This window comes from Accipiter gentilis, chromosome 1 (assembly GCF_929443795.1).
Source record: "Accipiter gentilis chromosome 1, bAccGen1.1, whole genome shotgun sequence".
In the NCBI taxonomy this organism is placed as follows: Eukaryota; Metazoa; Chordata; class Aves; order Accipitriformes; family Accipitridae; genus Astur; species Astur gentilis.
In genome coordinates, this window is record NC_064880.1 from 19458565 (window position 1) to 19470068 (window position 11504).

Genomic DNA, 11504 nt, shown 5'->3' on the forward strand with positions numbered 1-11504 from the left:
AATCGTTCATGATCTGGATCAAAATGGACTCAAGGGACTTCAGAGAGCAACAGTTCAGCCAAACTACCCTGACAGATGTTTGTAACTGGTTCTCTAAGTCTTTTATGGCAGGGTTAGACTCTTGCCTCCTGGTGCTTATGTACCCTGGAAACCCTTAGTCTATAAATTGCTATGCCTTGGTTTAAGGTACCAAATGAGGAGTAATTTTGGAGATTGTTTAGTTTCTAGATGATTCAGCATGAGTCTGTGAAGTAGGAGGCTTTCCTGTAGGTAAACAAATCTGTAACTGACTTCATGTGCAAAGCTTATTATTCCTATGAAGCACATGATGAAAAGCACAGGTTCAGAATTTCTGCTGAGTAAGGTCTGAGAGACCAGGGCTATGCAGTTTGGGGTTCATACATATCACCAAGCATCTCACCATTACCTTGCTGTATCCATTTTATTTAATTTTCACATCTGACAGTAAAATATTACATTATCACACACTTACTTTTGATAGCAGCAAAAGATTTCCTACTATGACACCCAGTTTAAAAGAATACATGAACATCTTTAAATTAGCAGCAACATAATTTGAGGCCTTTCTCTCACTCATGTAAAACATGTTCCTGATAATTCTAGCGCTGGGGCTGAGGTAGATCTTCACGTTTATCCAAGAAGGCCAAAGTTGATATTAACTAGGCAATGTTAATTCATAAATCAGTGGAATCCAAAGTATTCCAGTTTGACCCAGGGTTTTGGGTGCTGTCTCTCTGCCTAAAAAAAAATATAATTCACTTAAGCTCCTGTAAACTCTTACGTATTTCATGTTTCCTACTGTGGCATTTCTGATTGTGTTCACTCTTACATGTCCTCAGAACATTCACCAAACATTGACTAACTCTGGCTTTTTATTTCAGAAAAAAAACCCATATCACTTTCTAAGGTTCACTTCTAATATGAAGTGTCTAACCCTAATGATGTCCAGAATACTCCAAACTATCTGTAGCATCAGAGTTTAGAAAAATTTGAAGGATGGGAAATACTACTTTTTATGGTATCTATTACAATTTTATTCTGTTTCATTTGGGATGAAACCTTTTATCATTTTGATGACACTATGGTAAAAAAGGAAGTTGTTGACAGTGAAATGAAGAAGTAAATGATAAGATTTTTAGACACGTGCATGAATAATGCTCCTGCTGATAATAGTGGAACCATTCGTGTCTACAAGATTTTCGTCATAAAGTATCAGTGTGGCTGATAAATAATTGTAATGTTGCGAAAATTCATATAGATGATCATTACAAAATAGGTCCTAATACAGGCTAATTCCTCAAAATCAAAGAGTTTAGAATTTTCTGTATTTCATTCTGGTGCAAAATGGTTCAGATGATGCTAAAATACACTCCTCTTCCTTAGGACCTGACTTCTTTTTTCCTTACCTTACTCCCAACCATGTAAGCTCCCTGCATACAGAGCTCCCTTCATTTCTGAGCAATTTCGTGGCATTTGGCCTGCCTTTTTTTATTTTAATTGTGTGTTAAGATGATGGCAGGGCTAATAGTAATAACTTCAGTTTTTCCATAGCTGCACACAAAGCTGGTATTTTCAGTAAAGTTTAGCGGAATTAGACAGTCAAATCACAATAAATTTCAGTGGATGCTGGACACAAAACTGGTTCAGCTGCTTTGAAAAATCCTAAAAGGCTTATAACTTCCTTTGCTTTTTCTAAGTAAATATAGCAGTCTTTTTAAGTGAAATGTTTAGAAATCAACTGAAACACCTGTTCTGAATGGACCTAAATATTACAAAAATCTAGCAGTATAGTTCTTGAAATAGCATACGTACTCTCTTTTCTATCTCTCCTCCCTTTGTAAACTAAGGACCTGAAGAGCCAGCAACTGAAGTCAATGGAAAGTGAAGCTGCTGAGCAACTCTGTAAACAAACTCTCACAGCTTAGAGAGTTATTCACAGAAATACATCCAAAAATGTGCTTTTTGTTTGAATACTGTCTAAATGCTTGATGACTGATACCAACTCTAAACGCAACTGCAGTGCACAGTAGAATGAAAGGATATATGTTAGCCAAAGGGTTTCTTGCAGTCTCTCAAACCTCACAAGTATACAGCAAAAGTAAATGTAACATGGGAGTAGTGAGTCTTCAGCTTGAAAGGCAAAGGCACTAATAGATATGGGTGCTTATTACTTCCAGAGCAAAACTATAGCAGAACATGACTTAATGTTCACAGCAGTTTTCACTAGTTTTTTTATAATACTTACTGTATGCTGTAGGATATATTCAGGTCCGTTTGTGTGTTCTGTTCATTTTCAGAAGTGTTATATTATTTCTGTAGTCTCAGTGTGGAGCATTTCTATGGGTTAACTAATTAGAAAGGTTTTCAAATTAAGTACTAAACCAGCATTTTTCTACTTAATTGAAGGTGGATTTTTTAACTGTTTTTATTTTTGAGAATGCATCTAGCACATTCTGCATGTTTTATCCATCCTCACCATGCAGTTATATGATGTTCTATCTAGTAAGCAGTGATTTGAAAGCCATGATCTTAAAGGATGAATTCAGTCATCTGTTATAGCTTCAAATGCTTAATTGCTTTAACGGAATAAAACTGGTTTGAAAATACTTCAGGATCTTAGCACTGCAGGAATCAGTATCCCTGTTCTGATTGTCATATAATGACAAATCCATTTCCTCAGTAGTTATGAGATAGTGCATCTTTGAATGGACATGACCAAGTACCTGTGTGTGTGAAACTCTTACTATTTACCTTCCTTCACCTATTCTTTACTGATCTACTTACTTTCCTCCAAAGACTGAGGAGGCACAAAGCAACACCCATGCAAGCAGTCGATCCGGTGCAGTGCTGGGACTTCTAAGACACACATGTGCATGGAAACAAAATCTGAAGAATGGGGGGAAAATATGCTGATAAGAAAAATGGATTATATATGTCCTCCTTCACAATTCCAGATTGTGTGAGGTGCCAGACTATTGTGAGAGGACAATTTTAAGGCAGAGATGAGATGCAGTGTGGGTGGGAGAGCTACAAGACGCCAACTTCTCCCACCCTATCTTGGCTTCCATGGCAAGCTAGTCAGCCGCAGGTCCAACTCATGCGGAAAAAGAAAAGTACATTTATTTAGGCCTAGGTCCATGACTTAAAATGTTATGTTGTTTTCTCTGTATTCAGGGAAACCTGATGATTTAACTTTGATTTAATGGCCCTACTGGTCTGACCTCTCCACACCTGTTATGACTCAGCTAACTTAGGATACCAAAACCATTAAGATTATCCAAACATTTTATGTCCTGTTTGACTGTTTAAGTTGCTAAACATGTGCTGTGAAACTTTGATACAGTTTGGATGGCAAAACATTTTGTATTAAATATAATAGTAAGGGATCTGATATATCCATTTGAGAATTGTAGGTCTAACATTCATGCCTATATCGTTGTACAAGCTATGGTGTATATAGGCCCCCTTGAAAAGAAAACAGATTTTATTTAGGGCATATGCAAGCGGCAGGCAAACATAAGCCATCTGGGAAATTGAGCACTATGCCTGAAGCCATTCATTCTGGTATGAACAGTTTGGTCAGCAGTGGTGAGGGAGCAATGTGCCTTTGGCATGGTGCCCAGTGAATCAGAGGCAGAATGTAGGAGACACCAGTTGACTACCTTCCTAAGCCAGAGAGGGAAAGCTCTTTGACCTCTCTTGTTTCACAGTGACACCACTTGAAGAAGGAATGCAGGATCTGGGGGAGCAAAGAGCAGCGTTGGCTAACCATGCTTCTACAGCCCACAAGTGACGGCACTCATCGTCATGGTGAGAGGGGCAGCCTTGAGCCGGCTTCAGCCTCAAGGATGTTTTCTGCGCCTTCTTCAATGATTTGGCTGTTAGTGGGTGACGTGGTTTAACCCCAGCCAGCAACTAAGCACCACGCGGCCACTTCTTCACTTCCCCCCCACCCAATGGGATGGGGGAGAGAATCAGGGGGGAAAAAAAAAGGTAGAAGTCGTGGGTTGAGATAAGAACAATTTAACAGAACAGAAAGGAAGAAAAGAATAATGATAATAATAACAATAATAAAATGACAATAATAATAACAAAAGAAATGAAATATACAAAACAAGTGATGCACAATGCAATTGCTCACCACTCGCCCACTGATACCCAGTTAGTTCCCGAGCAGTGATTCCCCCCCAGGCCAACTCCCCCCAGTTTATATACTAGACATGACATCACATGGTATGCAATACCCCTTTGGCCAGTTTGCGTCAGCTGTTCTGGCTGGCTGTGTTCCCTCCCAACCTCTTGTGCCCCTCCAGCCTTCTTGCTGGCTGGGCACAAGAAGCTGAAAAATCATTGACTTAGTCTAAATACTACTTAGCAACAACTGAAAACATCAGTGTGTTATCAATATTCTTCTCATACTGAATCCAAAACATAACACTATACCAACTACTAGAACTAAAATTAACTCTGTCCCAGCCAAAACTAGGACAGTGGGACATGTGCAAGAGATTGGCACTGGTACTGAAGACTTTTCCTACTAGCAGACTCAGGGCTTCTGTCGTGCTTTGCTTCGCCTCTTGCAACTCATCTCTCTAAAAAATAGATATATATTGAATAAGAAAGCTAAGATATCATTAGGCTTGCCTACCCCACAGCTTGCCCATTTGAAAAGATTTTTTCTGCTATTGAATTTTTCCTATCTATTACAGTTTTTACATCTCTCTATTTCTTCCAGATAGCTGGTTCTCATTAATTATGCAATGAGAGTATGACTCAAAATAAGGACAAGTGATACCCTCCAAAGAACTAATCTGAGCCTTCAACTAGATCATTCCTGCTGAGGCTATATAGACCATTATTTTTAACATGCCCCAGCAAAAATAGCCATGCTGCAGAATGTCTAGGGAAATGAAGAAAATCTTGAGAATCTGGCTAACACATTTTGTACTGGAAAAATCACAGAAACTCATTGAGGAGGAAGATATACCAGGAGAAAAAAGGCACAAAACAAATCTAACAGCTGAGAAGATGAAGGGGTCAGCTTTCAGAAACCAATAGGGTGTAATTCTTCAATTCTGTTCTGCAGATCTCAGAATAAAATCTTGTCAACCTCTCTCTGGGAAGGTATAAGAGGAACAGAGGAGGAAGAAAAGGAAGTAGTTTACCTACAGCTCTCAGAAAGAAACATACTAATTCATTTGACATTAATTTTCCAGAGTTGGAGCTAAGAAGAGAAAAGGGTAATTTTACAGTTCAGTGAATACTTCACCCATTTATTATTTTAATGTTCCAAAATGCACAGTAAGGCCTTAGAAGAAAGCTGCATAAGTGCCATCTATATAGTAATTTGAGTATACCAAATTGAATTGGACCCTTGCTGTTCACAAATACAGGTTTAGGAGTCCAAAAAAATCCCCAGTGTTAACTGCAGTGTGCTAAAATCAGAGGAAAGAGACATATACATATCTCAAAGCAATACATAATACAAAGAATTTAGGTACCATTTTATACATTTGTTTTCTATTGCTTTTTTGTTTTTAATGTCTGCAGAAGGATAGTCTGTTCTCGCATTAAACTTTGCTAGTTAATCACTACTCTTCAATAGCTTTCTTTAATAACAGATACAGCGCTGTATGTTTAACAGCTGATGCAGGAACCTTGGCCTGGGGAGCCTGAGCATTGCTCAATGAGTCCTTCCAGCATGGGTTTGACTCCGTTTCTCTGTGCTGACTCAACAACCTATCAAACAAAACATTTCATTATTTAGGCTCTGTGGGACATGTGGGATACAGAATAGAGAGCATGAAAGGGTAGGAACGCTCCACTACTATTTTCTTATTATTTTGCAGTTACAGAACGTTTGGCAAATGATGGTATACGCTGTTGCAAGGCAGATGCTATAAATTGGGTCAGTATGATATATATGGCTGCCAAGGAGCTGTTTAAGTATATTTTCACTGTTTCCAGCCAAAATAACAAGAGAGAAGTAAAGACATCCTGAAGTAATTATGTCATTTGGAAGGAAAATATGGCAGGGATTATTAAAACATACGTGCAAAATGAAGAACAAATTGAACACATACTACACTTGAAAACCTAATAGAAAAGGATTAATTGATAAACATGAAACTAAACTGTTCAGTTATCACTCAGCTAATCAATTAAGCTATTGACATAGACCATTTCTTCAGTCTCTGAAATATATTTTAAAATCATCAAAGCCTGCCATAATAAAATCAAATTGCACTTTGAAAAGCTATAGCCTTTTTCTAAAACAATAGAAAATAAAAGGCAAACAGTTTGCTTGACTGGACCAATAGGTTACTGTTCATTGTGAATTCAATTCTGAATGGATTAATTTTGGACTTTCTTTCTCAGATCTATCAATAAAGGCTTCAGGAGTTGCCAGAATATGCAACCAAGAGGCAAAAGAGACAGACTGAAAGGCCCACATGCTGTTCACAGTAAGTAGTTCTCTTCAAAACTTCTTAAGTCTGTAGACATCATCAGCGTGGAGACAGATTTTGTATTGCTGCTCACTGGTACATTATACTGCTTTTTAGCACTAGCGTTTCAGTGCTATCCCGATGACTCAGTCAGGGTCAAGCACCAGTTGTAGCCCACATTTTGGAAAACATGCACCAGTCAGCAATAACTTGCAAACTGTCTGTTAATGAGTCTCTTTCCACACCACTAATTCCAGACCATTATATAATTGTAAGACTTTAATACCCCAATTTGAAGGACTTGATTGCATTTTGCATTCCTTAAAGAGAAATAAAGAGAAAAACCACTGAGATCTTGGAATAATTCCCTCTGAATTTACCTGTTTATGTAAGGAGAGACTTCTCATATACAGTACCGAAGGTCTTAGTCTTCCCCTGTAAGACAAAGGTATCTTCATTGCATAATAGAGTCTCAGGCGGCTACATGAAAACTAACACCAGCGGGTACCATTCAGTATTACTTCCCAAACAGTGATCTGTTCATGGAGGGAAAGTGTTACACTGTTAAAACATCTATCAGGAAAAGCAGAAGCGAAGTTGAATATGTAAAATAACATTTTTCAAAGATGAAACCATGCAGAAAAGTGTAAGGGACAAACGGTCAATGTCAAAGGCCAGAAGGAAAAAGATGAGAAAGGAGACTCCATAGTAAATCTCAGGGGAAATTCCCTATTATGAGTGCCAGGAGACAGCAACATGGGGAAATAGAGCAAGAACCAAGGTCACTTGATAATGGGCTGGACTGCAAGACCATGCCTGTGACTAAGTCAGTCCTAAATGACTAAGTAAGTCCTTTCCATCTCCAATGCCTCCAGTAAAACCTCTGCCCTAAAATAATAAACAAACATCCATAGACAAGCCAAAACAGAAAAAGATGTTTCCTCTAGAAAGGAACCACGGGCCTTGAGGGAAATGGAAATGAAATTATTTTGGTTTGGAAGAAACTAATATTGTTATGGGCTGTGGAGACAATCAAAATCCCATAAAGGAATCTAGTAATAGTAAATGCCTACTTGCCCTAAAATGGAGAGGTTAGTTAGCTGCATGATTTGGAAATACTTCTGAGGCATCTCTTTAAAGACTTGGGTATCTTTCTGAATGCAGTGCTTTGTTATCAGGCCCAATGCTGCAAGTTCTTGAGGAGACTTCACACCTTTCTTTCTTTTTAACAAAGCGGCTCACATTTTTAAGGATCTGCCAGCAGGTTTTAGCTACAGAGTTCCTAAGCATATTTTCTAACATGCTAAATTTGCCATGCTGCTTTCCAGAGGCTTGTCTAGCTTGTTATTTCATAGTGAGGATAGTGTTTTGGAGCTGATTGAGTGTTCAGTGTTAAAATGTATGTGGCTAGCTAGCACTGTCTCCTCTACAAAGGAAGAATATTTCCTACTTGACTCTCTTTGCATTCCTATTTTCTTTATGCAACTACTTCTGAGAGCCTTATGGCCAACTGTCTACAACATGCCACTTTTTGTGCTATTCCTTTTTTGGTCTGGAAATTTTTTTTTTTTTTTTTTTTTTTTTTTTTTAATACTATACTCTGTAATGCTGTATTACTCACAGTGATGTTTCACATTTAACCATTTTATGGCACTGTTTAATGGCCTGACTTATGCTTAGAACTTGCAAAGTCACAGGTTATCAGTGTCAAATGATCCAGTTTCTTGCACTCATACTGGGATCACGTTCTGCTCAGGATCTTTCCACTTATTTTAAGCCATGTAGTTCTTTGAAAGCCAGCACTTCTCATAATGTGGGCTCTTCTCTCTTAAGCTTTGTTTTGAACATCCCTTCCCCCCATGGCATTTTTTGAAGCAAATGTGGGCAAATGTAGAAAGAAAACTTCAAGAATACCTAGAAAATAGGAAAAACCTGACAGAAAGGTTTCATAGATTAGCAAAGGTCTCTGAAGTTGAAAGTTCGAGCCATTAGTGAAGGTAGCAGAAGGAAGCAGGAGTTTGGAAGCAAAAGATAAATGTATTTTTTTCCATAGGCTTTGCCTCCAGCTCTGCTTTTTTGCATATACAGAGTATGATGAGAAATGTTTTTGCTCAGGACTTGCATGCTTTTTATTTATTACATCCCGGCAACATGATGCAATGTGCCAAGATCTCAGCTGGATCTGGCCCAATATTCCAAAATTAAGCAAGTAAATGGATGCAAGTCAAGTTAAGTTTTTTCATAGAGTTCAAAAGTGAATTAAGTTGTCCTGTGGATATTCACTCAGTCCATGTTGTCCTGCTTTCAGCAATTACTGAAATGAAATATAGTGTGCCACTGCAGACTTGGGCCCTGATCCCACACATCAGTTCTCCTCTGTTCTCTTTATTCATGCTTCTGAGCTCCAAGGGGGCTTCTCTTGTTGAACTTGCCCATTTCACACCAAGAACAGCCTTTTGGCTCAGTAGGCCTAATAAAGCACGAAAAATGTTCTTGCATAAGTTTTGTTTCCCGTCTGTGGTAAGGTTTGCCCAGGTGGTAAAATTAAAAAGATATTTCTAGTAGCTCTGCTGACAAAAGGAGCAAGCAGCATGACTGTCAAGAGCAAACATGCATCCCAATCAGCTCTGAAGTTACAAGTAAACAAGTACTAAACTATGCAAGGCATATGATGAATAACCACTGGCATTTATTTTCTCCTTCCTACTCCACATGGGTTAGAAAAAAATGGCATAAAGTATGCAGCTACAGTTGAGTTTGAATTAACTAAATAACTAAAAGTTTTTCTCTCATCCTGAAACTATCTTATGAAGCTATGCATAAATTCTTCTCCCAATATGGGGATTTGAAATGATGCTTCCTATTACCCAGTAGGGAGGCTTAATGTCAGGCCTTAAGTTTTGGGCATGGTTTGGGAGATTCTTTCTTCTTTCTTTTGATGCTGTACTTGTGTTTATAAATAAAGATTTCGTAAGAGAAAGGACAAGAATTCAGTTGGACTCGATTCTTAAATGCAGAAGGTAGCCTACCACTGTATTCAGTCATATCTGTCTATCTTAATGACTTCTTCACTACAGGAGACAGGACACACAGAGAAAATGAGGAATGTTCATCCCAGAACAGCAGGCACCAGATCGGTTATATTGTGCTACCAGGTCTTGAATACTTGACTCACTGTATCGAAAACTGTAAGTTATAAGTAGCCATAAAAGTAACTTTTCCATGAGCAGAAGTATTTGCTTACTCATGTCTGCTAGCTGTCCAAAACAGACGGAAAGGAAGGCAACTTTAAGAAAAACATGGATCAACTAAAGTTAGATTAACGTTTCAGACAGCATTCATATCTGGCATTCATACAATGCAGAACAACAACAACAACAACAAAAAAAAAAAAAAAAAAAAAGCAAAAGTGGAGTAAATTGTTCTAAATCCAGAAGAGAAGAATGGATTTGCCAGACCATTTCCCAAATGGGCTGGCAGCCTTTCGCGATGCTGAGCTTACCAGAAGGAATGTGCACCATGTACCTTTATTCTAGCACATTGTCTCAGTATAACCAGGAGCTCTAAGTTTCCCAGCTAGAAAACCTGTTATAAGCTTAATTCCATGATTAAAATTTTTTAAATGGGGTTATAATCATGATGGGCTTTATTAATGAATGTATACCCTTCTATTGTGTGTAAGGTTAGTGATTAAAATAAATTTACTTTGTCCTGCTTTTTAAGAATATTAAGCCTGGAATAGAAAATAAATGCAAGATTTTGTTGAGGTTTGGACTGTATGCGGTTACCTCAAGTCAGGCCAAAATGAAGAAATGATTGAGGCTAACACTTCTTTTGTTCATATAATTTCTATTTTCTCTACCATTTATAACATATCTAGGCCTTTGTGATTCTCTAGATGAGGTTATTTCAAGCTGCATTTACTGTTTGAATTTGATGTCAACAACTATTGGAGGAGGAATCCCAAATTCCTCAGAAATTAAGACACAGGTGAGGAATAATTTCCACACAAGCTATGGCTTGAAGCTTTTATGCATTTCAACTATGCAGAACTGCACAGGTGGAAAATATGTAAAATTAATTACAGAGATTAAAAATATATCTCTGAATTTATGAAGTTAAAACTGTAACAGGAAAAAAAGAAAAATGAAAAACAGTTTGAACATAGTGGAAATACTGAGATTTTTGAAAATGACATGACTTGAATTGACAGGATGGGCAGAAATAGTGTTTCTCCTCTTCACTATACCTTTACCTTCCTCCATAAAAGGGTTGGAAAAAACAGAAAGGCAACAACAGAGCAGGAATCGTGTCTCTCCTAAGCAGCACGAGCTCTACAGTCACCACAAAATACTTTGTGAAACGACCCACTGCTGATGCGATGAACATACTTTCAGACAAAATGGCAATGTTATGTTTCACAAAGTAATAAATTGCTCTTCGTTGCATCATATAAAATTGGAGCACCTCTCACTGATGCTCTTTTCTTTTATGGTACATCATAAAAGAAGTCCCAAACCAACAACTATTTACGCAACGTTTACAAGGGATGTTCCCAGGGCCTTTGAAGGTTTTCTTCTGTTCTCGGAAAGCAAATGCTACTGCCCGCACCGGCGTGTCCTTTGCAACAGGTAAAGCCTGAATCTTCAGGGATTTCGGTACGAGTTACCGCAGAAGGCTCTGCCAGGGGCCGGCAGTGAGGGAGCCAGGGCATGGGCAGCAGCGGCAACTCCAGCCAGGGGCAGCACGGTCCCTGCTGCCCGTGAGCTGCCCTCCTGCGCGTCCATTGCTGCAGCTTGAAGGAGGCAAGATGTCCCAAGCCTGTGAGTGCCGTGTTCATGCTATTTTGTTAATGAGCCCTCTAAATTTGAGCTCAGCCATTGTTGCTGCCTGGTGCAGGGGTTGCTCACGGGAGGTGAATTGGATCCTCTTTTTGTTCTTGTGAATTAATCTCATTGTTTCATTGCCTGAATAACTGAGGACAACTGACCTTGGATTTAAATCTGTGTAGAGTCATTATGTGGCCAAAACAGATGA

The 11504-nt window shown here is 38.6% G+C and overlaps 1 long non-coding RNA gene across 1 annotated transcript; it reads left to right on the forward strand.

The window, feature by feature from the left end:
• Nucleotides 1-3729: 3729 nt before the first annotated feature.
• On the forward strand, nt 3730-9878 carry LOC126039176 (uncharacterized). The gene is made up of 3 exons (XR_007506236.1): nt 3730-3831; nt 6400-6485; nt 9545-9878. It is a non-coding gene; the product is annotated as an uncharacterized LOC126039176 (long non-coding RNA).
• Nucleotides 9879-11504: the final 1626 nt, after the last annotated feature.